This window comes from Vicugna pacos, chromosome 6, assembly GCF_048564905.1.
Source record: "Vicugna pacos chromosome 6, VicPac4, whole genome shotgun sequence".
NCBI classification, from domain to species: domain Eukaryota; kingdom Metazoa; phylum Chordata; class Mammalia; order Artiodactyla; family Camelidae; genus Vicugna; species Vicugna pacos.
In genome coordinates, this window is record NC_132992.1 from 28,344,611 (window position 1) to 28,372,040 (window position 27,430).

General features: G+C 40.3%; 1 protein-coding gene and 1 long non-coding RNA gene across 10 annotated transcripts in view; one reads left to right on the plus strand and one right to left on the minus strand.

Annotated features, from left to right (window-relative positions):
• Positions 1–27,430, minus strand: part of FMN1 (formin 1) — a 432,624-nt gene that overhangs the window by 4,446 nt on the left and 400,748 nt on the right. For 5 of the 7 annotated variants that reach the window (XR_012073400.1, XR_012073398.1, XR_012073396.1 and 2 more), the window contains one exon: positions 1–329. The gene's annotated coding sequence lies outside the window, so the exon portion shown is untranslated. The remainder of the gene's footprint in view (positions 330–27,430) is intronic. The other 2 variants (XR_012073397.1, XR_012073395.1) reach the window with 1 other exon arrangement.
• LOC116278036 (uncharacterized) lies at positions 45–26,694 on the plus strand. 3 transcript variants are annotated; one of them, XR_012073402.1, is made up of 6 exons: positions 45–97; positions 2,613–2,649; positions 5,756–5,880; positions 7,998–8,049; positions 20,790–20,892; positions 22,524–26,694. It is a non-coding gene; the product is annotated as an uncharacterized lncRNA (long non-coding RNA). The 3 variants fall into 3 exon arrangements; XR_004187458.2 differs by lacking the exon at positions 7,998–8,049 and having other exon boundaries at positions 22,524–22,617; positions 23,673–26,694; XR_012073401.1 differs by lacking the exon at positions 7,998–8,049.

Here is a 27,430-nt window from a genome sequence, read left to right on the forward strand (position 1 = left end):
CTTTGCAGCGTGAGAGCAGAGTCCCAGAGGCGCCTCTCAGTGTCCACACATCTGTCAGATTTTCCAGGCCGTTTTCAATCGATTCCTTGGATATCAGGTATGAGACTGGGAAGCATTTTTTCTCCTTTATGGTTATGAAATGTGAACGATGGCCACAGCTGGAGCTTTTAAATCTGATGGGGATGGCTCCCTGGAGAGGCTCTTATAAACGTAAAGGACAGTCAAGAGGGGCGGAGAAGTTGAGAGCAAGAGCAGGCCCTCACCACACTGAATAATCGGGTCCCCCTAATATGTTTCCTCAGTGATCACATAGCACTGTACTAGATGTTCTGAAGAAATAGGAAGAAAATACAGCACTCAGTCTGTATACGCAAGAGCGTTACAGACAAAATGGTAGCAAGAACCCTTAAGAAAATCTGTGAAGCCAGCAACTACAGGAGTATATCCAAACAGGAATACCTGGAGATAGACTCAGAATGAGTTACGGAACTGGTGATGTGGCTGGATTCATTCATGTTTTAAACAGAGGTCTCTTAAAGTGACTGCTTCAAGGTGTCCTTTCAGACCTGGGGCCCACCTCCCTCTTCTCTACACTTTCATCCTTTTTCAAAAAACTTGGAATTCATCCTATCTTTTTAAAAATTGAAATATAGTTGATTTAAATGTGTTTAGTTTCTGGTGTACAGCATTAGTGATTCAGTTATATATATATATATATATATATATATTCTTTTTCATTGTAGGTTATTATAAAATATTGACTGTAGCTCCCTGTGCTAAACAGTAGGACCTTGTTGTTTATCCATTTTATATACAGTGGTTGGTATTGGCAAATCTCAGACTCCTAATTTATCCTCCACCCCATTTCCTCCTTGGTAACCATAAGTTTGTTTTCCATGACTATGAGAATTCATCCTATCTGAATGAAGACTTCCAATGTGTTGAATGAATGCCAGGCGGGTTCTAAATTACTCTAGATGGCCTGAGAAAGAACCACATAGGAACTATGGGATTTTATTCCAAAGGACCAGAACCTCAATTTGTACTGAATTCCTGAGAGTGAGCCCCAGGTTTTAGTTCAGATGATGCAGGCTCGCTCTCTCTGACTCCCAGTCTAGCAGGTTTCGGAATTGGGTGCTCTCCGCAATGAGGTCAGGTCTGCAGGTGTGATGCTGTGGGCAGGGTAGCAGGGTGCTGCTTCTTGGATTCTGCATGAGGGAGAGATCACTGCTGGGAACAGAGGTTTGTATTTCAGTGTGGTCTGTTCAATCCTGGAATTAAAATGCGCATGAGATTGCAAAAGAACCTGGAAATTCCATTGCTGTGCCACAGCCTGGCCCCAATCAAAACATGAGGAAGGTAGCAGGTGATACCAGTTGAGAGATCAAGATTCTAAAAGGTCCAGTGACTTGCCTAAAGTCATAGAGCAGGGTTGTGACAAGAACCCAACCTCCCAATGCCTAATTTAGCACTTTTTAACATTTTTACTAATTTCTTTTTACATGTAGTCTGATCTGTGTAACCCTCCGAGTCTCCCTGGATTGGAATGAAATTGTAGTTTCTGAGTTTTGTTTCATTTTGGTCCTTTTTAAGATTTTCTCGATCATATACATACAGAAAAACACACAAAACAAAAGTTAAGTTTGTTGAATCAGTAGAAAACAAAGACCTCTATAACACTGCCAGCACCCCAGGGGCTTTTTGTGAGCGCTACCCGCTACCCAGGGCGGCTGCCTGGGCGTGAGAGGGGATTCTGTGCTTAGCGGGGCTCCACACTTGGCTGAATGCTCTGCAGTCACTGTTCTGAAATTGTTAGTAACGTATGAACAAGAAACCCTATATTTTCATTTTGCACTGGGCCTGTAAATTACGTATCCGACCAAGCTTCTACCCAATCATGCTCCCTCCCCCAAATGACCATTATCCTATTTTTTTTTCTTTCTTTCTTTTGGGAGAACAATTAGGTTTATTTATTTTGGGTTTTTTTTTTGTTGTTATTCGTTTGTTTTATGAGGGAGAGATAATTTGGTTTATTTATTTATATTTGAAGGAGGTACGGGGGATTGAACCCAGGACCTCATGCATGCTAAGCATGTGCTCTACCACTGAGACATACGCTCCTCCCACCATTTTCCTAATTTTTATGGGACCACTCTTCTCCACAGTTTTATCACCTCAGTATACATATATAAACATTGAGGTTTATTTTACCTGTTTTCAAGTTTTATATAAATGGAATATAGTACAGCATATTATTTTGTGTGTGTGGCTTCTTTCAGTCAACCATGTTGGTGAGTCTCACTCACCTTGTTATTTGTAGCTGTCGTTTGTTCAGTCTCATTGCTGTATAACATTCTGATATATGAATAAAAATCACAATTCTTTATGTATTCTACTTTTGAGGGAAATTTGAGGGTTTCCCCCCCAATTTTGGCTATTATGAATAAGGCTGCTATAAACATTGCTGTGTGGATCTTCATACAAAAGTACACTCACTTCTTTTGGGCACTTAGGATAAACTTGCTAGGTGAGAAAGTATGTTTGCTCAGCTGTAGCAGATAATGCCAAATTTTTTCTGAAGTCGCTGTCTCAATTTACATTCTCTCCAACAGCATAAGAGAAGTTTCTTGCTCTGCATCCTCGTTGACAGTGAGTATTGTCTGTCTTTTAAATTTCAGTCATTCTTCTGGGTACATTAAATCATAGTGATGGCTCATGGTGATTTTAATTTGGACTTCCTTGATCAGTAATAGGGTTGAATATCTTTTCAAAAGTGTGTTGGCCATGTGGATATCCTCAAGTTTTTTTGCTGATTATTTTACTATATTATTTGGAGTCTTTTAATATGCATTTATTATATGAGGTCATTACATGCTCTGGCTGGGAGTCCTTCATCAGAATATGTCCTGCAGAGATCTTCTCCCAGTCTGTGCCTTAAAGACATTGAAACCATGGATCAAATCTGTTTCACCTGCCTTCACTCATCAAGGCAGTTTTAAGATCTGCATGCCTTCCAAGCAGCACTGAGCCTAAGCAACAAGATGTTTTCTCCAGTTATTTTCCAGGAACTTGGAGTCTCAGCTGCGTTTAGTTCAAGCTGAGCTGGTTAATTCTGGATAGGACCACTGACCCTCCAACTGGGCATGCGTGAGCGTCCCCCTGGTGATCTTTTTGATCACGCAGAGGCCTGTAGCTTAGTTACAGCTGCAGGGAATGACAACTACCTTACCTTTTCCCAGTCACCTCTCCCCATACTCCCCACGCTCAGCCGCTCTGCTTCTTTATTGGTTATCCCATAAATACCCACAGCCCTTGCGGCTGGGGAGGCGGGTTTGAGATTTGTTCCTCCTTCTCCTCCCTCGGTTGCCTTCAAATAAGCCCTCTTTTTGCTGCAAACTTCTGTCTCAGCATTTTTGCTTGTGTGCGTCAGGAAAGATGAACCTGGTTCGGTAACAGATTTGGCCAGCCAGCCAGGCAGTAAGTCTAGATGGACCATTTGCTTGTGGTTTGCCAGCCCTTTGCCGGTACTGGGAGCCTGTGGATGAGTCCAAGCAGTTGCCTGGTCTGTTTGTTCCAGGGACCATCCCCAGGAATTCCCCAGCGGGGTGCACTTAGTTTTGTTCTGCATCAAGAGGTGAGTTTTAGGTTTTGGGCTTCGGGCTTTGGAAGACATCTTTGGATGAGTAACGTCAATGAAGAAACATGCCTGTGCCTAGACTGCCTTTGCAGTCCTGATCAGATCGTGGGTTGGAGGCCCACCAGCAGCATTCTGGCAGATGAAATAAAAGGTTACAGCTGCTCAGGTACTCTGTACCTGGGTTAAAGGCCTGGGGCTCTGGCTTTTGGTTTTGTTTGCTTTGGTCTTGTTTGCTGATGTCCATCTACCTCTGATTGTCTTAACTGTCAGGAATTGGCCACTGGGGATATAGCTTCTTGGTGCCTATGGCAAGGACCCTTAGGAACATTTTGTTGCTGTGACCACCAGGAAGCAGAGCCTTTTCAAAGTGGGAAATGTTACTTTTATTCCCCCTTGGAGCCCTCTAGGCTGTGTTCTCCAAAGCTGGGAGGCTTTTAAGTTACAAAAATCATGGAAAAGAAAAAGTCAGTATATATATTTATTTTTAAACACTGTATGGCCACAATATCATTTAGACTCTGGACCAAAATGGCCTAAAATGGATCCTGAAATTACAGTATAATTTTGCTACTAGATTTACTTTGTAAATGAGAAGAAAAATGGGACAAAATCTTATGTACGGTCTTTTATGTTATTACAAAAATCTGTCTTGCTTGATTCTAATGAAAAGGAGGATGAGTTGCTGTTAATTGAGTCCAACACTTCAACGGCTCCTCCTTCACTGCCCGGTGCCTGAGCCACAGCCTCAGGCTTGGTCTCCCTCCCCCATCCCCAAGTCTCTGAGGACCGAGAAACAGGAATGGTCTCCCCCCTCATACCTGCCAGGGCACTCGATCCGGGCAGGGAGCTACTCAAACGCAGGCAGGGCAATATCCATTAAGGGAAGTCGCACACACTGGGGGTCTGAATGCTGGGACTGGGCAGCCCATGGGGTTGATCAGGGTCCACAGCCCTTCTTAGACTTCAGATTTACTTAACTGGAAGACCAGTATGCCACCTTAGAGAGATGGCCCATAGAGAAGGGAAAGCCTTTTTTCATGAATTTTCGCAACCCACAACCTAACCTGAACAGATGTTCAGAGTTTACTAAATTCACACGGAACCCCCCGGCAGCTTGGTAGAGGCTGCTGTTGTAAATGCAACTGTACCACCAGCAGATCCTGACTGCGATGCAGTCCTGGGATGGGCCAGACTTAAACATAATCGTGAGTGCACTCTGACGAGATTGCGAAGGGGGAGGCCAAAATAAAGAAGGCTCAATAAATACAGGAGGTAAAACAGACACCACCTGAGGGTCCTTCAGCATGTCTAGGAAGGGTCTTTAAAGCCTATAAGCCGTATGCAGATGGAGACCCTGCGGCCCCAGAGAACTTAGAGATGGTTAATGACTTCCACTAGTCAGAGCACCCCTGATATACAGAAGAAACTGCAAAAGGTGGAAGGGGCTTTAAGAGTGCCTCTGTCTTAACTTGTTGAAATTGCCTTCAGAGTTTGCAAGGGCTGGGGCCAGATTTAGGAGAAAAGGGAGCAGCAAGGAATGAAACAACAAGCCTCCTTGTGGGCGGCTTCCTTAGCATGAGGAAGAGCCGGACCAAATCGAGGCCCCCCATGAGGGGCTCAGCATAAGATGAGAAGCCCCAAACTCCCACTTGAATGGGGCACCCAATAGTGGGACCCCACCAATGTGCACACTGTAAACAGGAGGGACCCTGGAAAAGAGACTGTCCCAAGTCAGACTCTTGAAAGTAAACGAGTGGTACATCAGGTGTGTGAGCTGAGAATGACGGTGACCAAGAATGAAGGGTCCCAGGGGTTCCTTTAAATGCTGCTGAGTCCTTCAGTAGCTCCCATGCAGGGCCCCAGGTGACTATGACAGTGGGAAATCAATTCTCAGATTTCCTGGGCCGTATGGGGGCACTTACTTGGTTTTAAATACCTGGCTTTCTTAACCTTGTTCTGGGACTATGTTAGTACCTGGGGTGTCTGGAGAAACCTGGAAAAAGCCTTTTCTGCAGACACTAGACTGTCAGATGAGGAAAACCCATCTAAGGTATAGCTCTCTACACGATGCTCCATTCCCTTTCCGGATGAGATTTACTAACTAAATGAAATGCCAAGGTTGCCTTTGCAGCTGGACAAATGGACATTAAAGTACCACCAGAGGAACCCCGCCCATTGCAGGCTCTAGTGCTTCAATCCCCAGAAGAGCAGCCTGCATCCATTCCAGAAGAGATGCTGTGAAGGTAAATCCGGAGGTATGGGCAGATGGGAGGCGGGGAACAGCAAAGTGGGCTATGCCTGCACCGGTTAGGTGCTGTCTTAGGATGGTTTCTAAATGGCTTAAGAGCAATTATTCAAACTGTAGAAAAGATACTTACCTAGTAGTCCCTAACCCATACACTCTGCTTGCTACTCTGTCCGAAGATTTTTTTTTTTGAGGTTACTTTTTACTTTTATTTGCCAGTGTAACTTAACTACAGTGGCTTGCAAACTCTTTTGACCTAAAAAATACATTTTATATCACAATCCAACAAACAAACACGTATATATGTATATAACTGAAACCAAAGTTTTGCCAAAGATGCCTACCCTGAGTTTTCTTATTTTTAAGACTTTTTTGGGAGCAGTTTTAGGTTTACAATAAGATTTCCCATATACCCCCTCTCCACACATATGCACAGTCAGATTTTTGTTTACCATATTGGATTTGAAGGATGTCCTTTTGGTAAAACCTTGAGTTTTGAATCCCAAGAGTTGTTTGCTTTCAGATGTGAAGACTGAGATACAGCTTAAACAGTACCGTTGAATAGTACTTCCTCAGGGATTTACATTTCAATTAAAAAAAAAAAAAGCTGCCCCACAATACTTGGAGAAATCCTGGCAAAAGATTTGAGGGACCCTCTGTGGAGAAAAGAGAACCCTCCTACACTGTTGGTAGGAATGTAATTTGGTGCAGTCACTATGGAACGGTATGGAGAGTCCTTAAACTAAAAAACTAAAAACAGACTTATACGATCCAGCAATTCCACTCCTGGGCATATATCTAGAGGAAACTCTTCATGTGAAAAAACACATGCACCCCAGTGTTCATAGTAGCACTATTTACAATAGCCAAGACATGGAAACAACCTAAGCTGTTTCCATCAACAGCTGACCGGGTAAAGAACTGTGGTATATATGTACACAATGAAATACTACTTAGATATAAAAAAGAATGAAATAATGCCAGTTTTCAGCAACATGGACAGGCCTAGAGATTATCCTACTAAGTGAAGTCAGAGAAAGACAAATATCAAATGATATATATCATTTATATATGGAATCTGTAAAATTGGCACAAATGAACTGATTCACAAAACAGACTCATAGACATAGAGAACTCATAGTTACCAGGGAGGAAGTAGGGGAAGGGATGAATTAAAAGTCTGGGATTTGGGATTTTCAGATAGTACTACACATAAAATAGGAAGACAACAAGGTCTTACTGTTCAGCACAGGGAACTATATTGAATACCTTGTAATAACCTATAATGATAAAGAATATGAAAAAGAACGTATATAACTGAATCATTGTGCTGTACACCAGAAACTAATACAACATTGTAAATCAACTATACTTTAATAAAAAAAAGTCCTGAGGGACCCTCAGCCAAATGAGGGAGCCTTGATCAGTATGTAGATAGTACACTGATGACCAGTAAAACATAGGACACCTCAGGCCAAAATATAGTTTGACTTCGAACTTTTGGCTGAACGAGGCTATGAGGTGTCCAAGAAGAAGGCACTGCTATTTCAGCCCTCAGTTAATATTTGGGTTTTGAGCTCTGACAGAGGCTAGTTCCCTGGCAGATGGCAAGCTCTAATCAGGTTGCTGTTCACACTACCAAGAGGAAATTATGGGGGAGTCTTGGGGATGGCTGGGCTCTGCTGGATTTGGATCCCCAATGTTGGACTTAAAACCCCTTTCAGAATCTCTTAAAGCAGGAGACAGTGAACCTCTAGAATGAAGTCTTGAAAGGATAAACATCGAGAAGGCCAGCTCCATCCTCGCTGGACCGAACTTATAAGAACATGATGGAAAACGGAAACCATGCTGCAGAAAAACTGCAACCAAGATCATCCAAATCTTGGCTGGTCCCAGAACCCCAACACCGACTTGTCCAAGTGGGCAAATGAACCCCTTCCTAACAGATCTTAGGTTGCTTTTCAGAACGAAGCCATGAGAAAGAAGCTAAGTTGAATGGGATTGCTGCAGTGTTTGCTTCGGTGAAGTAAAATTCATCAGAAGGCAATTGAGATAACTTGCTAGGCTACCAGAAAGATTGTTTTCTTATGTTATGCTTTGTTTCTAACTTCCCAGGGTTGGATGGACATCTCGTTAATGAGGATTTCTTAAATTTTGGCAAAAGCAGGTAATCTCTCTAGCTGCGGGATATGTCATGCAAAACCTTTTTCTGTATTTGATCATGCTGACCCCTTGATTGTGCCTGTCATTAACTTTTCAACTGCTCCTTACTTCCATGTGTCTTCAGATGTAACAACAGGAATTTCCTATTGCCTGATTTTTTTCCCTCACTAAGTAGAAATTGTGTTCTCTGAGTGTCCTCAGATGGAACAGAATAATCCTGGTGTCTACCCCCATCAAGGTTTAGCTTGGTCAGGATATTATAGAAACTGTGCTTGGGCTGGGAAAACTATGTCCCTTCCATATTTAATCTCTTAGTGTTTCAGCCAAACATAGCGATCGAGACACTGCAATGTGTAAACAGGTAAAACGCTGATCCTCACTTGACAGTGTCAAGTTTAACAATATGTCCTGCATTCTGTGTGCTCCCTCAGGGTACGTCTTTGTTTGCGGTTTCGATTACCAATCTTGGGCCTGTGAATCCCCTGATCACTGGCACAAAGGTGGTGTTTGTTTCTTGGGATCGAAATGTTAACTTGAAAGCGGGAACAAGAGAATATTCTCAAATAAGTGCTAAACAGTTCCGTTCCTCAAGTCCTGCTAGGTCTATGCCCCTCCATCCAGAGCGGTCACTCCTTTTCCCTTAAGACTGAGGAATGATCAAAATATAGGGGGTACCAAAATCGTGGGTCAAATCCATTTCACATGCCTTCACTAATCAAGGTAGTTTTCAGACTTGCGTGTCCTCCAAGCAACGCGTAGCCTAAACAGTAAGCTGTTTGCTTGAGTGATTTTCCAGGAACTTGGAGTGTGAGTTGCGCCTAGTTCAAGCTGAGCTGGTTAATTCTGGATAGGACCAACCACCCTCCCACTGGGCATGCGTGAGTGTCCACTTAATGACCTTTTGAATGTGCAGGGGCTTGGAGCGTAGTTAGGACTGGGCAGAATGACCACTGTTGCACCTTTTTCTAATCACTTTTCCCCATGCCTCAGACATCCCTGCTTCCTTATTCGTTACCCCATAAGGACCCTGAGCCACTTGCCTTCAGGGAGGTGGGTCTGAGGTTTGCTCTCCTGTTCCCTTGTTTGGGTGCCTTGGAAACGAACCCTCCTTGCTGGAAACCTCTGTGTCTCAGAGTTTCAGCTTGCTGTCAGTGAGGAGAGATGAACGTGGTCCTGATGAACAGAAGCACTTTGTTTTAATGTAGGAAAGTTATCAGTCTTCCTGGTTGGTAATTTTGTGTGTGTGTGTGCGCTGTTTAAAAATCTTTCCCTTTTGCCCAAATCAGGAAGACAGACTTCTAAAAACTCGACTGCTTTCCTTTCACATTTAGAGCTACAAAACACCTGCAATTGATACGTGTGTGTAACATGAGCAAGAGTTCAAGTTCTTTCTCCTACGTAAATACAGCACTGTCTCGGCACCCTTTATTGCGAATATCCTTTTCCACTTCTTTGAGTGCTAACTGTGTCACAGATCATGTGTCCATATATGGGTCTGTTTGGGGGCTCTATTCTACTTTTGTTTATCCTTGCACCAGTACCACACTGCTATAATATCTATAGTTTGAAAATTTTATATCTGAGGACACTTTTTAACCTCTTTTCAAAAGCGTCTTGGCTGTTTTCTTGACACTTGACATTCAACATATTAGAATCAGCTTGGCAAGTTTCACTGTGAGACCTATTGGGATTTCAAGCGGAATTGCTTGAAATCTGTTAATCAGTTATGGGCAAATTAACAACCTAAAGCAGTCACTGCATAAATAGTTTTCTCTACTTGTTTATATCTTTACTCAAAATAATGATCATCATCTCTGTAGAGACTGAACAAATATTTTGCTAGATTTGATCCTTGGTGCTTGGTATTTTGTTACACTGTTGTAAACGGTGTCTTTTTAAAGAGTTGTGTATTTATCAGCAACAAATTTTGTTTAAAATATATTTATCTTGCATCCAACAGCTTTAATGTGCTCATTCTAATTTGTCTATAGATTATTTTGGTTTATATATGTACATTATATATATAAATTTTATTTCTTCCACTCTAATATCTACAGTTTTCACATTTTAATTTTCTTACATTATTGCACTGCTTCTGTTCATCACTCAGAATAAACATGATTAGAGATTATTCTCAGTCTCAAAGGGGAAAGCTTTCAACATTTTACCACTAAGTGTGTTTGCTTAGATTTTTAAAAATAGATCTTTATTAGATTTAGGAAGTCCTACTGTATTCTACTTAGTTTTTTTATTTTTGAAGTATAGTCGATTTACAATGTTGCATTAATTTCTGATGTACAGCATGGTGATTCAGTTATATACATACTCCTTCTCATATTCTTTTTCATTATAGGCTATTACAAGATTTTGAATATAGTTCCCTGTGCTATACAGTAGGACCTTGTTGTTTATCTATTTTATATATAGTAGTTAGTATCTGCAAATCGTAAACTCCCAATTTATCCCTTCTCCTACCCATTCCCCCTGGTAACCATAAGTTTGTTTTCTATGTCTGAGCCTGTTTGTTTTGTAAATAAGTTTATTTGTGCCATTTAAAAAATATATTCCACATATAAGTGATATACGGTATTCTTTTCCTGGGTTACTTTACTTAATACGACAGTCTCTGGGTCCATCCATGTTGCTACGAATGGCATTATTTTATTCTTTTTATGGCTGAGAAGTATCCCATTGTGTGTATATATACCACAACTTCTTTATCCAGTCATTTGTCAATGGACATTTAGGTTGCTTCCATGTCTTAACTATTTTAAACAGTGTTGCTATGAACATTGGGGTGCATGAATCTTTTGGAACTAGTTTCCTCCAGATGTATGCCCATGCATAGGACTGCTGGATTGTATGGTAAGTCTATATTTAGTTTTTTAAGGAATTTCCATATTGCTTTCCATAATGGCTGCACTAAAATACATTCTCTACTTTGGTAAGAGTTTTTAAATTTGGATTTCATCAAATGCTTTTGGGGAATATCAATTGAGATGGTTATTATTCCCCTTTATTCTGTTCCTGTGGTGGAATAAATTGCTTGATTTTCTTTCCCCCTCCAGTATTAAATAATCTTAGCATTCCTAGAATAAACCCAATTTAGTCATGGTATATTTTTATGTATTAGGTGGATCCTGGTTGCTAAAATTGTTCAGGATTTTTAGTTCAAAGGTTATGCCTGAACATCACCTGTAATTTTCCTTTATATGCCTTTATTAGATTTGAGTATCAAGTTTACTTTGTCATTATTTTGCGTTTTGCCTTTATTAATTGAGGTACCGCTGATTTACACTATGTACAAATTTCAGGTATGCAACATAGTGACTCACGATTTTTAAAAATTACTCCATTGATAGTTATTACAAACTTTGGCTGTATTCCCTGTGTGGTACATCCTTGTAGCTTATATACATAGTTTGTCCCTCTTAACCCCTTATCTGCTCCTTCTTCCCCTCTCCCCGTTGGTAAACACTAGTTTCCTATATCTGAGTCTTTCTTTTTTAACACTGACATAGATTCCACACAAGTAATGTCTTTCTGTCTGACTCATTTCACTTAGCATGTTCTCTGCGTCAACTCACATTGCTGCAAATGGCAGTATTTTTCTTTTTTATGGTTGAGCAGTGTTCCATTGTGTGTGTATGTATACCACACCTTTATCTAGTCATCTGTTGTTGGACACTTAGGTTGCTTCCATGTCTTAGCTACTGTAAATAGTGCTGCTATGGACACTGGGGTGAATGTACTGATTTGAATTAGTGTTTGTATTCTTTGGATATATACCAAGGAGTGGAATGGCTGGATCATATGGTGATTTTATTATTAGATTTTTGAGGGGTCGCCATACTGTTTTCCACAGTGGCTGCACCAGTTTATATTCCCACCAGTGTATAAGGGTTCCCTTTTCTCCACATCCTCACCAGTTTGTTACTTGTGTTCTTTTTGATGGTAGCCATTCTGACAGGTGTGAGGTGATAGCTCATCGTGGCCTTTTTAACTGAAGTATAATTGATTTACAATCATTGTGGTTTTGATTTGCATTTCTCTGATTAGTGATGTGGAGCATCTTTTCATGTGTCTGTTGGCCATCTGTATGTCTTCTTTTGAAAAACGTCTATTCAGATCTCCTGCCCATTTTTTTTCATGTTGCTTTTTTGATGTTGGGTTGTATGAGCTGTTGATAAATTTTGGAATTTACCCCTTATAGATTGTTATGACACTTGAAAATAATTTCTCCCATTCAGTGTGTTGTCTTTTCATTTTCTCAGTGGTTTCCTTTGCTGTGCAAAAGCTCTTAAGTTTAATTAGGTCCTATTTGGTGTGTTTTGCTTTTGTTTCCTCTGCCTTAGGCAGATGCAAAAAGATGTTGCTATGATTTATGTCAGACTGTTCCGCCTGTGCTCGCTTCAAGAAGTTTGATGGTTTCCAATCTCTAAGACTTTAATCCGTTTTGAGTTTATTTTTGTATATGCTTTGAGGGAATGTTCTAATGTAATTTTTCTACATGTGGCTGTCCAGCACCACTTACTGAAGAAACTGTCTTTTCTCCACTGTATATTCCTGCCTCCTTTGTTGTAGATTAACTGACCATAAGTGCATGGCTTTATTTCTGGACTGTCTGCTCTGTTCCACTGCTCTGTGTGCCTTTGTGCCAATACCACAGTTTTGATTACAGTAGCTTTGCAGTATAGTCTGAAGTGGGGGAGCATGATACATCCAGCTCTGTTCTTCCACCTCACAATTGTTTTGGCTATTTGGGGGGTCTTTTGTGTTTCCATGCAAATTTTAGGGTTGCTCTAGTTCTGTGAAAAATACCATTGCTATCCTGATATTTTGATAAGGATTACACTGACTCTGTAGATTGCTTTGGGTAGTATGGTCACTTTAACTACATTAATTCTTGTAATCCATGAACACAGTATCTTTTCATTTGTTCAAAGATGACACAGTTTCTTTCATCAGTGTCTTAGTTTTCTGAGAACAGGTCTTTTACTTCCTTAGGCTTATTCCTAAGCATTTTATTCTTCTTGATTCAATGGTAAATGGGATTGTTTTTGTAAACTCTTCTGATTGATCATTGTTAGTGTATAGGTATGCAACAGATTTCTCTACATTTCGTATCCTGCAACTTTACCAAATTCATCGAGATCTAGAAGATTTTTGGTGGTGTCTGGAGAATTTGCTCTGTATAGTAGTACGTCACCTGCAAACAGTGGCAGGTTTACTTCTTCCTTTCCAATTTGGATTATTTTTCTTGACTGATTACTGTGGCTAGAACTTTGGATACCAAATTGAGTAAACGTGTCAAGAGTGGGCATTCTTGTCTTTTTTCTGATCCTAGAGAAATGCTTTTCACTGTTGAGTATGATGTTAGCTATGGGCTGGTCATACACGACTTCTGTTGTGTTGAGGTACATTCTCTCTATGCCCACTTAATGGAGAGTTTTTTTTTTTATCATAAATAGATGTTGAATTTTATCAAAAGCTTCTTCATCTATTGAGATCATATGGCTTTGATTCAGTTTGTTAAATGGCATATCACACTGACTTAGAAGACACTAACCATCCTTGCATCCCTGGAAAAAAAGATCCCACTTGATTATGGTGTATCTTTTTAATTGTTGTATCTTGCTTGCTAACATTTTAAGGATTTTTGCATCTATGTTAATCAGTGATATTGGCCTGTAATTTTTTTTGTATATGTTTGTCTGCTTTTGGTATCAGGGTGATGCTGGCCTCATAGAATGAATTTGGAAGTATTCCTTCCTCTGCAATGTTTTGGAATAGTTAGAGAAGAGTAGGTGTTAACTCTTCTCGTGAATGTTTGGTAGAATTCACCTAGGAAGCCATCCAGTCCTGGACTTCTGTTTGGGAGTTTTAAAATTACTGATTCAGATACTCTGCTGGTCATTGATCTGTTTGTATTTTCTGTTTCTACCTGGTTCACTCCTGGGAGATTTTATGTTTCTAGGAATTTGTCCATTTCTTCTAGGCTGTCTGATTGTATTGGCATATAGTTTTTCCTAGTTATCTCTTATAATCCTTTGTGTTTCTGGGGTGTGAGTTGTAACTTTTCCTTCAAGATTTTATTGATTTGGGGCCCTCTTTTTTCTTAATGCCTCTAGCTAACTGTTTATCAATGTTGTCGTCTTTACCAAGAACCAAATCTTAGGTTCACGAATCTTTTCTATTTTTTAGTCTCTATATTCTTGATTTCTACTCTGATCTTTAGGATTTCCTTGTAACTTTGCTTGGTTTTTTTTGTTGTTGTTTCTAGTTCTTTTAGGTATGATAAAGGCGGTCTGAAATTTTTCTTGTTTCCTGAGGTAAGCCTGTATCGCTATAAACTCCCCCCTTAGAACCACTTTTGCTGCGTCCCGTAGATTTTTGGGTCACTGTGTGTGTTTCCTTTTGTCTCCAGGTATTCATCTTTGACTTCTTCAGTGACCCATTGCGTAGCAGCATACTGTTTAACTACATGTGTTTGTGTTTTGCGGTATTTTCCCCTTGTAGTTGATTTCTAGTCTAACAGCCTCCTGGCCAGAAAGGATTAAAGTGCTCCTATGTTGGGTGCATATATATTTACAGTTGTTACATCTTGGATTTATCCCTTGATCATTACATAATGTCTTTCTTTGTCTCTTGTCCTGTGTTTAACAGTCTGTGTCTTAAAGTCTGTTTTGTCTGATGCAGGTATCGCTACCCTGGCTTTCTCTGGATTTCCATTAGCATGGAATACCTTCTCCCATCCCCTCACCGTTTTTAAAGCTGAAAGGAGTCTTTTGTAGGAAGCATATATACAGGTCTTGTTCCTATATCCATTGAGCCATTCTGTCTTTTGATTAGAGCATTTAGTCCATTTACATTTAAAGTCCATTTACATTTAAAGTAATATGTTTTTATTGCCATTTTGTTAATTGTCTTGGTGGTGTTTTTGGTAGTGTTTCTGTTCCTTTCTTCTCTTCCCTTGTGATTTGATGACTCTCGAGTGTTATGTTTAGATTTCTTTCTCTTTTGTGTTTATCTAGTGTAAATTTTTGGTTTGTGGTTACCATGAGGTTTATATAAAGTCCTCTCTGCATACGTGATGTAAGTTGCTGATCTCTTAATTTTAATTTTAACAACCCTGCATTTGTACTCTCTTCATGATTACTGTTTTTGACATCATAGTTTACATTTAATTGTTCGACATAGCCCTTAACTGCTTACTGTGGATATAGATAATTTTACTACTTTATTTTAATCTTCCTATTAACTTTTATGCTTGTTGGATTTTCTACCTTCACTGTGGATTTGCCTTCACTGATTTTCCTTTTGTGATTCTCATGTTTTTAGTTATGGCCTCTTTTTTGCTTAGAAATCTGTTTAACTTTTTTCACAAAGCTGGTTTAGTGACATTGAACTTGGCTTTTGCTTGTCTGGGAAACTGCTCATCTCTTTATCAAATCTGTTTGTTTTGGGGGGGAGGAGAGGTAATTAGGTTTGTTTGTTTGTTTGTTTATTTATTTATTTATTTTAATGGAGGTACTGGGGATTGAACCCAGGACCTTGTGCATGCTAAGCACATGCTCTACCACGTTATCCAATCTAAATGAGAGCCTTGCCATGTAGAGTATTGTTGGTTGTAGGTTTATCTTTATCATCACTAAATATATCATGCCACTCCCTCCTGGCCTGTAGAATTTCAGCTAAAAAGTCATCTGATAGCCTTATGGGAGTTCCCCTGTATGTAACTTGTTTGTTTTCCTTTGATGCTTTTAATATTCTCTCTCTCTTTGGTTTTTGCCGCTTAAATGAGTGTGTCTTGGTGTCGTCCTCTTTGGATTAATCTAGTCTAGATTCTCTATGCTTCCTAGACCTGGATGTTTGTTTGCTTTCCCAGGTTTGGGAAGTATTCAGCTATTAGGTCTTCAAATATATTCTATCCCTGTCCACTCTCTCTTCTTCCAGGACCCTGCAAATGTAAGTATGCCTGATGTCCCAGAGGCTCGTAAACTGTCCTAAGTTCTTTTCTTTCTGTTCAGCATCAGTGGTTCCATTGCTGTCTTCCGGCTTACTGAAACAAAGGAATGCATCATTTAGTCTGTTAGTACCTTCTAGCATCTTTGTCATTTCAGTTACCCTTCATCTGTTCGTTTCTTTATATTTCCCAACTCTCGGTTTAAAAAATTCTAACATCTTGATCTGTTCATCTAGTCTTCTCCTGAGTTCTTCAATAATCTTTCTTCTTCTGGGGGTTCCTCTTGTTTATTTGTAACGTGTTCCCGTTACTTCATTTTGCCTAAATTTCTGTTTCTGTTTCTAGTATCTGGTAGGTTGGTTACATTTCCCAACCTTGCAGAAGTGGCCTTTGTAGGAGATGACCCATGGGTCCCAGCAGCACTCTGTCCTCTCGTCACCAGAGCTCTGTGCTCTAGGGCTGCCCCCTGTGTGGGCTGCTTGGGTCCTTCTGCTGCGGCGGGCTGGTGACTGTGGGTACTTTGGTAGTCTTGGTTGGCCCCCTGGTCTCGTTGATTGCCAAGACTTAAATTTTGCATAGGCTACTGGCCACTGGCTGGCAGGGCTAGGTCACAAAGTGGCTGGCTGCAGCTCCCCACAGGTGCTGGGGCTACTGCCTGGCCACGGGCAAGCAGAACTGAGTCCTAGGGTATGGCCATAGGGCTCGGGGGACCCAGAGCTGCTGTTAGACTGCTGGTGGGTGGGGCTGACTGCTGACACAGCTGGCTGTGGAGTCCAGGATGTCCTGAAGCTTGTGTTGGCCTGCTGGTGGTTGGTCCCTGGGCTGGTGCAGGCTTGCTGGTGGATGGGCTGGGTCTACAGACTAGGGGGCTACCATTTCCTGGGGCTGGGCCCCTTCCCTGGTGTCTACAGGCCCTTGGGAAGGGGCGAGACTGGGTTCTGAGGCTAACAAGCTAGAGGGAGGATTCCACAGTGGTGCTTGCTAGCACCAGTGTCCATGTGGTGGAACAACCTCCCCAAAATGACCACCACCAGTGTCTGTGTCCCCAGGGGGAGCTCCAGTTGTCCCCTGCCTCTCTGGGAGACTCTGAAAGATCACAAGGTAGATCTGATCCAGATTCATTTCAGATTTCTCCTGCTTGCCTGGGTCCCTAAACATGTGAGATTTTTGTGTGCACCCTTTGAGAATGGAGTCTATTTCCTTTAGCCCTCTAGGACTCCCAGAGTAAGCTCCAGTGGCCTTCAGAGCCAAGCATTTTGGGGGCTTGTCTTCCTGATGCAGGACCCCTGGGGCTGAGGAGCTCGATGTGGGGCTCAGACCCCTCACTGCTTGGGGAAGGCCTCCGCCACTGTCCTTTTCCTTTTTGTGGTCCATCCACCCGAGTGTATAGGACTGGGCTGTACTGTGATTTGGCCCTTCCTACCTGTCTCGTTTTGGCTCCTTCTTCATATCTTTATAGATCTTTTCTAGTATGTTCTGGTCTTTTTCATGGAGGTTGTTCTGTAAACAGTTGTAATTGTGGTGTGCCCACGAGCAGAGGTGAGCTCAGGGTCTTGGCCAGCTGATCTGTCATCTTTTTTTTTTTTAATTCTCTGGAAGATTGGTGTTCTTTTCCCTAAATTAGTTTTGCTAGTGAAAGCTTTGTGTTTGGACTTCTAATTATGTTCAGTTTCTTTAATAAAAAAATTCAGATACTCTATTCTTAGTTTTTGGTTAATTGGATATTAAATTTTCCATTTTACTTATGTTTTAAGACATATTGGTATACAGTTTTTCAATAATTCTCTTACCTTCTACAGCATATGTATTAATATCCTGTGTCCCTACTTTCATTATTTTTTTAACATTTATTGATTTATAATCATTTTACAATGTTGTCAAATTCCAGTGTTCAGCACAATTTTTGTTATACATGAACATTTATATATTCATTGTCACATTTTCTCTGTGAGCTACCATAAGATCTTGTGTATATTTCCCTGTGCTATACAGTATAATCTTGTTTATCTATTCTACAATTTTGAAATCCCAGTCTATCCCTTCCCACCCTCTACCCCCCTGGTAACCACAAGTCTGTATTCTCTGTCCATGAGTCTTTAGATTCCACATATGAGCGATCTCATATGGTATTTTTCTTTCTCTTTCTGGCTTACTTCACTTAGAATGAGATTCTCCAGGAACATCCATGTTGCTGCAAATGGCGTTATGTTGTCGGTTTTTATGGCTGAGTAGTATTCCATTGTATAAATATACCACCTCTTCTTTATCCAGTCACCTGCTGATGGACATTTAGGCTGTTTCCATGTTTGATACTGGTTTCTTGGCTGTCTCTCTGATTTGATCGTCTTGTCAAAAGTTTGAAAAGTTTATTAGACTCTTTAAAGAATCAAATTTTGGCTTTGTCAGTATTTTAACCTTTCAAATTCACTGTTTTTCTAATTCCTTGATAGATGTTAGCTCATTAAAATTGATCTGTCTTTTGTATGTAGAAGTTACGATCTTAAATGTATAAACACTGATTTTACTACATTCTACATGATTTTTCCTCAAACTACTCAGCTCAAATTATCTTCTAATTTACATCATGATTTATTTTTACCTGCTGGTTATTTAGAAGTGAATCTCTACATTTATGGAAGTATTCTAGCTTAAAAATGATTAGTTGAATATGCTTTGTGAAAATGTCATTAAGTAGATTCAGTTCCTTTTGAGACTTGTCTTATGGCCTAATAATCAATTTTTGAAAATGTCTTGTTCAAATCTTATTTCTTTTGTGTTTTATTAGTTATTCCCATAGTTTGAATTTGTCTATTTCTCTTTATGGTTCTGTTTCTCCTCTAGTATTCCGAGGATATGTCATGAAATGAATAAAATCTAAAATTATTTTCCTGGTAAGTCTTTTATCATTGTGAAATGTCCCCTTTTTAATCTACAGTAATGCTTTCTACCTTCCAGTAGCCTTAAATGATGCTAATATAGCTACATTAGTTCCAGGACAGGGCTTCAAAAAGTCTCATTTTCTTGAATACTGAATAAATCATGCTGTTATCTCCTGGATTTCATTGTTTAGCTTATAAAACTAGCTGTCAGCTCAATTCCTGAAACTTTAAATGATACATTTGTACACTTTATCATCCTTTGACTTTAACCTTTTTGGAATCCATATATATGTCAACTACAAGGGCTTTTTTCCTCCAAGAAATTCAGCTGACAGAATTTAATTGGAGTAAATAATCTATTTTCCTAATGTAATCATTGCACTGAGTTTAAATCTATAGTACTAGCCCCTTATCTGTGGTTTCGCTTTCCGTGGTGTCAGTTACCCACAGTGAACCGTGTGTAGTTCAGAAACTACTACATAAAAATTGTTTATTTCTGGAATTTTCTACGTTTTAAATTTGGCGCTGTTCTGAGTAGCACGGTAATCCCTCCCTGGCCAGCTCTGTCTTGCTCAGGAGATCCCCAGCCATCGACACTGTCATGGACCAGGGATCTGGTACCACCTGAAGCAGATGATCCTCCCTTTGACTTTTCACCTCACTTCCTCTCATCTCACCATGAAGGCACTGCATCATCTCAAGTAGGGTAAGAATAGTACAATAAGATATTTTGAGGGAGAAAGAGACCATAGGCACATAATTTTTATATTACAGTGTAACTTTTCTGTTTTATTAGTTACTGTAAAGCTTGCTGTGCCTGATTCATAAATTAAACTATCATAGGTATGTATAGGAAAAAACTTTGTATACATAGGGTTTGGAACTACTTGGTTTCAGGCATCCAGTGGGGGTCTTGGAACACAGCCGCTGCAAACAAGGGGGGACAGTTGTACCATCCTACTATGACCCATTAGTTTAAGGTCTTTTTTTCCTGTGGATGCGTTTAAGATTTAAAAAAAAATTTCCTCAAGTTATGATGTGTCTAGGAGTAGATTGCTTTTAATTTACATTGCTTTGGTTCCTCAGCCCTTCTTGGAGTTGGTGGTTCCTATGTTTATTTGGCTTTTGAAAATTCTATCACTAAGTCCAGAACTGCTTGGCTACATCTGTTTTCACTGTATCAGTTACTTTTTCTTACCTTCTTGGGTGTTTTACCTGAGTTTCATTTTGAATATTTCCTTCTGATTTGTCTTCCAGTTCACTAATCCTCTATTATTTCTGATTGGCTACTATACCCAACCATTGCATTCTTAATTGGGATTGTATTTTTCAGTTCTGACATTTTTTTCCCTCTGCTAAATCTGCTCTGTAATTTTCTGTGGTTTTCAGTTCTTCAGAAATGTTGGCAGTCTACTTACACTTCTTCCAATATCTGGGGCCTCTGCATATTAGCTTTTAATGACATTTCCTACTGCTTCTCGTGTATAACTGTCTCCTCCTAAGCTTGTTTATTCTTGATTGTGTGGCAAGGCTATTTTTTTAAAAGGGGTTTGTTTTTATAGATCTAGGATGATGTTCTATTCTTCCAGGAAAAAAAAAAAAATCTGTGCCAGGCACCTGAGAACAAAGGCAGCAGTCTGGTATTATTGTACCTGGCACTGTTGACATTTTAAGCCGGATAATTCTTTACTGGGAAGGTATTTCCTGTGTTTTACAGGATATTTAGTATCTCAGCCTCTTCCCAATAGACACCAGCAGAACCTCTTCCCAGTTAAAATGCTGCCAGATATTACCAGATACCCCCTGGTACTTAAAATGCCCTTTTGGGGAGTTAAAATGATAGTGGTCTCTGATTTCCACTTCTGTCCCCCTAATTAAAGTATTACCCTGCTTTTCTAGTTGTCCTCAGTGGAGACTATATCCAAGTTTGACATGGGGATGTTTATGCACACACACCTTCCTGCTGCCTGGAGTACACCCTGCTGTATATCCACAGTTGCAGGTAAGGCCTATTTATGTTGCATGATTCTCACGTGGGCCATCCTGCCACATGGTAGAGGCGCTTTTTCTTTGCCACACCAGAACCCTTCTTGCTATTTAAACATTTGTCTTGAGAAATGTCTTAAGAACCAATCTTCAGTTCTAAACTTCAATGACCCACTCTCAAAGACTGAGTGACTGTCAGTGCCCCTCCACGTCCATTCATGGAAGGTTGCCTTCTTGGTATATTGTGTCTTGAAGACAAGGACTTACAAGATGATTTCTGTAATAGCAGCTCAGAGAATCCTAAATTCCCTCTGGGATTTAGAACTGGGGATCCTGAAAAGCATCTAGTCCAAATAGATGAGCAAAGTGAAGTGCAGAAAGTCCATGTCAGCGATACATGGTTGTGAGGTGACTAGAACTGAAAAAAAAAATGTGTCACCTAGAAGAATGAGAAAGGCCAAAAGACATCAGTTCACATGCAAACTTGGTAATACAGTGACAAGGCTTGGGTTGAGGAGACGGGACAATTCTGTCCTGTTGGGAAGTTCAGGAGGGGATGGGTCCCAACAGAACGAGAATCAGTACTGCTTTGCTTATTAGAAGGAAACACTTACTTTGTATCAGGAACTTCTGCCTTATTTTGTTGTACCTTTGACAACCTTCAGGCACTCTGTTTAGAGATTTACCTCCATCTTTAGATGAGGGTCCGAGGGTTAGCCTGTTGTAACTTGCATTAGGTCACAGCTTAGTAGGTGGCAGAGCTGGGATAGAAGGTGGAGTCTAATCCTAAAGCCAAAGATGTGTTTTTCTTAGGCTTTGCTGCCCCTGTAGTTCTTAAGGTCGTGACTTCTCATTCAAGGGCGTGCAGATTAAAATCTGGGCATATAGATTACAGTCTGCACCAAAAGATAATCTAAGCTACCATTGGGTGGGGACCAATGAGAAGAAGGACTCACATCAGAAAGGGCCTCTCTGGTGAGACTGTAAGATGGCCCCAGGGAGAGCTGGGTGGGGTCAGTGTTCTCTTAACTGACACACAAAACCAGAAGTGAAAGCTGAGAAGCAGGGGTGCTCCGACTTCCGAGGTTAGCGCACTCTCTGCTTAGTCCCGCTTTCTTCATCTGTGGGACAAATCCCCTAAATTCAATAATGTCTCAAAGGTGACTAAACCATTCTGTTATTTGGAACTAGGCTGGAAGTTTGAAAGAGGGCAAAGTAATTTGGTAACTCCTGATGTCTCCTGGAACCTGAAGCGTGAGTGAGGGCTTTTTCTTTGTATTCCTGGTTCGGGCCAGCATGAGAAAATTGAGCACAAATATTTATTCATAGGTAGTTCTTTCACTAACAATAAAATACTCTCTGAACAGGATTTAATTTCAATAGCAGGTATCTTCAAAACGACTCTAAATGAGGTCCAACTGGATCTCAATTTGGCCTCAAATCAAGCAATGGACATACCACAATATTAGTAGAAGGCTCTGGAAATTCTAGCACTGTGTGATCCAGTTTGGTTAAATAGCCTTTTCTGGGGCAAGGATGCTTTTTTACCTTGTCAGATAAAGTTCCAGATTGATTCATTCATTACAAGCTTACTTTAGGATAACTACTCTGAGGTAGACTAAATGACTGCTTTTCTTTGTCTTACAGTATTCCTCGTGCAGTTCTCACCAACTCCTACCCATTTATGCCTTATGTTATATCCTACTTCATCTCATCTGTAGAATGAAGAAAATTCCAGAAGGTACGTATTAGCAGATCCTTGAAGGATATATATATGTCTATATATATCTCCAGTCAATTGGTTTCTTTAGCTTTTCCAAAAGTACTGTTGGCTCTAATACTCTTGGGCTAGATACTTAACATTTTGTTTTATCAAGTTTAAAAGAGCAGAGATGTATTATTTATCTACACATTCCACTTCCTCCTGAGTCAGCTAATACTATCTCTGATTTTAGGGAGAGGCTAGTGGCTGAGAGTGTTTCTCAGGAGTGTCTGAATTCTACTTTCTCCACTTAACAATTACATGAGAAAGTTAACTTTTCCAAGCACTAATTTTATTTTCTGTAAAATGGGTAGTATAGTAGTAATCACTACCTCCATAGTATTAGCAGGATTAAACAAAGTGCAATTGATGTAAAACACTACACATGGCACCTGGAATTTCTATTTCTACAAACCCTTAACTTATATAATTAATTTTTAATCACTGTAAAATATACATAATATACAACTACCCCTTTGAACCACTTATAAATGTGCAGTCTTGTGGCATTAGGTACATTCATCTAGTTGAACCATTGTTGCCTCTCAGCTCCAGAATGCTTCCATCTTGCTAAATAATTCCATACCCATTAAACAGCTACTCTCACTCCCTCTCCCCACCAGCCACCCCCTGGGCAACCATCATTCTATACTTTCTATCTCTATGAATTTGACTTCTATATGTATTGCATATAAATGTACTCATAATATTTGTTTTTCTGTGACTGAGGAACACTTAGCATCTTGGCTTCAGTGTTCATCAGTGTTACAGCATAGAATTTTCTTTTAAAGGCTGAATACTATTCCATTGTTAACACCTGAATACTATTATATTAGTCAAAACTCTATTCTAACCACTGAAAAAGTGAGTTCAATTGCTTTCCAAGGCACAGCTTCAGTGGGGGTCAGTGTCTTTCCTACTACAGTAGAAAATGCAGGCTTATACTTTTACAGTAAATTCCTAGGCTCACCTTTTTGATTCCTTTTCTCCACCAGTGGTTACAAAACCCTGATTTAGGATCTCATTTTCCTCAGAGATAAAGAATGGCTGGAGAGGGGGATGAACTCCCCTGCGAAAACCTCAAAAATACATCTACATATGGAACAATTCTCATAGGAAAGTAACTGGAAACCGGTAGAACTCCTATACAACCAGTGCTGCCAGAAAGATTTCCTCATGACTGGGTTGGGGGTGGAGGGCAGAAACCACTAGGTCAGAACCTGGGCCCCTGGAAGGAGTCTAAGGGGAAAAGGGAGATGCAAGGGGCAGATCCCCACTGTGTGGTGCGAGTGGGCTTAGCCATGACTGGGCGTCCCCGTCCCACCTGGAGGAATTAACAAGCCCCCTTGGCTGCTGGGATAAGCACTGTTGACTGGTAGAAGGGCTGCAGAAGCCTAGACTCCATTGGCAAGGAGTGTGTAGGTGCATGGCGGTGAGAACACCACACTGGCTCCTGTCACCTTACCACATACCCCAGCCCCACTCATTGAACATCATAGCTAGGCACAGGTTCTAGGGTCCTTGGAAAAGATCTAGTGATGGAGAGATGGCCAGGGGACCTGGGCTGTGGTCCAGAGGAACAGTAGCAGTGGCCATTTTTGGCGCTTGCTCAGCCAGTGCCATGTAAGCAGTCATTTGCACCTGAGGGCAGCACAGTCATTTGCACCTGTAACCAGTATGCCTGAGTCCCCATTCCCAGCAGAGCTAACACTCTGCCCCTGCTCACTCCATCCCACAGCTTTGCACTAGACCTGGGGCAGGCAGGTCCTGGGAAAAGACTCAATCTAGGGATATAGGGGAGGCTGGGCAGCAGGATGTGGTTCAGGTACAGCAAGGTCAGCTGGTGTTGGCACTTGCTCACCCAGTGCCCCAGAAGCAGCCCAGACCTCTGATGGCAGCACAGCCCCTTCAATTCCTGTAACCACAACACCCTGACCCCCCAAGTCCCAGCCTAATGAATGCTCTGGTCCTACCTGCTGCATGCCACAACCTTGCACTAGACCTGGTCCAACCCCAGCAGGGAAAGGGATGCAACTGTGGGCTGATTTTGAGGAGAGCTGCAGACACCTACACAGGCAGTGCATCAGACCTCTGTGCGCACATGAGCCTCATTTTACCACTCCCCTCCTTTGGGGCAAAGGCTCCAGTTCAGAGACAAGGAAAAACATAATGAGAACAGTCTGCTTGAGTCCAAAGCTCAGGTTTTCTGCTCTAGTAACAGGGGAGCAGGCCTTGCCCCTGACATGGCAGCAGCCATGGAGCATAGAGGAAGTCCTGCCACACACTGTGAGGAAAGACATGACTGGCATCCACATCCAAGCCAACCCTCACGCACTGAAGATGCTGGGCACACAAGGTTACCTAAGAATGCTTCCACTGTACAAAAATCCTTTGACACCACAGTAGGTACCATTGCTTCTACATTCATAGAGACAGAGAAAGTTAAAATGCAGAAGACCCACTCACAATTGGAAAAGCAAGAGACAACCCCTGAAAAAATAATGAAACAGTCTTCCAGACATTGAGTTAAAAATGTTGGTAGTAAATATGCTGAATTTAAAAATAAGCCTGGATCCTTTTAACAAGGAACTAGAAACTATAAAGATGACCTAATCATAATAGATAATTCAATTTCTGAGATAAAAAGCAATCTAGAATTAGTGCATAACTGACTAAATGACACACACAAAAAAAACCACACAAATGATTTGGAAGATAGATGGAAATCACCCAATCAGAACAGCAGACAGAAAGGCAAATGAAAAAAAAAATACAGAAGATCTATGGGATAATATATAATGTGCCAATCTATGCATAACAGGGGTTCCAGAAGGAGGAGAGAAAATAATTTATCAATTTAAAGCAAGCAGATATAACTTTGGATCAACATACATGACCACCAGAGTAACCTCAACTCAAAAACCTCTAATAGATACACAAAAGCAAACAAAAAAAAAGGAACTCAAGCGTACTATAGAAAATCATCAAACCAGACAGGGGAAAACAAAGCACAAAATGAAGACACAAAAGAACAAAGAAAAATTACAAAAACAACTGGAAAACAAATGGCAATAAGTACATACCTATTAATTATTTTAAGTGTCAATGGACTAAATGCTCCAATCAAAAGATAATAGGGTAGCTCATTGGATTACAAATAAGACTCTTCAATATGCTGCCTAGAAGAGACACACACTTCAGGGCAAATTTCATGCAAATGGAAATGACAAGAAAGTAGGAGTTATAATGCTCAAATCAGAAAAAAATGACTTTATAACAAAGACAAAGAAGGGCCTTATATCATGGGATCACTACAAGAAGAGGATATTACACTCATACCATATACTCACCCAATATAGAAGCAGACAGATACATAAAGGAGAAACTGACAATAATACAATAATAGTAGTAGACTTTAACACCCCACTGACATCAATGGACAGATCATGTGGCAACAGAAGTCCTGAGTGACACAGTAGACTAGTTGGACTTGATATCTGCAGGACACTGCATCCTAAAAAAGCAGAAGACACATCCTTTTCAAGTGCACATGGAATATTCTTCAGGGTAGACCATATACTGGGTCACAAAACAAGCCTCAACAAATTTAAGAGGGTAGAAGTTACATTAAGCATTATTTCCAACCACAACAGCATAAAACTAGAAATCAACCACAGAAAGAGTGGGACAAGAAGAAATACATGGAGACTAAACAACATGCTACAAAAAACCAATTAAAGAGGAAGTCAGAAATTAAAGAAATTAAATGAAACTTAAAGAGGAAATCAGAAAATACCTTGAAACAAATGAAAAAGAGAACACAACTTGACAAAATCTATGGAATGCAGCAAAAGAAGTTGTAAGAGGGAAGTTCACTGCTACACAGTTCTGCCCAAAGAAACAAGAAAACACAGAAGCAACTTAACCTACCACCTAAAAGAATTAGAAAAAGAACAAACAAAGCCCAAATTCAGTAGAAGGAAATAATAAAGATCAGAGAGGAAATAAAGATTAAAAAACCAAGAAAAAAGCTAAACCAAGAGTTTTTTTTTTTTTTGAAAAGAGAAACAAAATTGATAAATCTTTAGCCACGGTCACCAAGAAGAAAAGAGAAGACCCAAATAAGAAATGAAAGAGGAAAAATAACAACTGATAAAACAGAGATACAAAAAAAAAATCTTCAGAATACTACAATTATATGCAACAAGTTGGACAATCTAGAAGGAATGGACAAATTTCTAAAACATAGAGCCTGCCAAGTCTGAGTCAGGAAGAAACAATTTGAACAAACTGATCACTACAAATGAAATAGAATCTGTAATTAAAAAAAAAAAAAACTCCCTGCAGACAAAAATTCAGGACTGGACAGCTTCTCCAGGGAATTCTACCAAACATATAAATAAAAACTTACATTGATCCTTCTCAAACTATCCCAAAAACCGAAGAAGAGGGAACACTCCTACATTTATTCTAAGAGGCTACCATTCCCTGATACCAAAAACAAAGACGTTACAAAAAAAAAAAAAAAAGAAAGAAGAAAATTACAGGCCAGTACCCTTGATGAATATACATGCAAAAATCCTCAACAAAATAATAGCAAACCAAATCCAACGATACATAAAAGGATCATACACCATGATCAAGTTGCATTTATTCCAGGGTCACAAAGATTGTTTAACATACTCAAATCAGTCATTGTGATACACATTAACAAAAGGGAAGACAAAAACGACCATCTCCAATAGATGCAGAAAAAGCATTTGACAAAATTCAGCATCCATTTATGATAAAA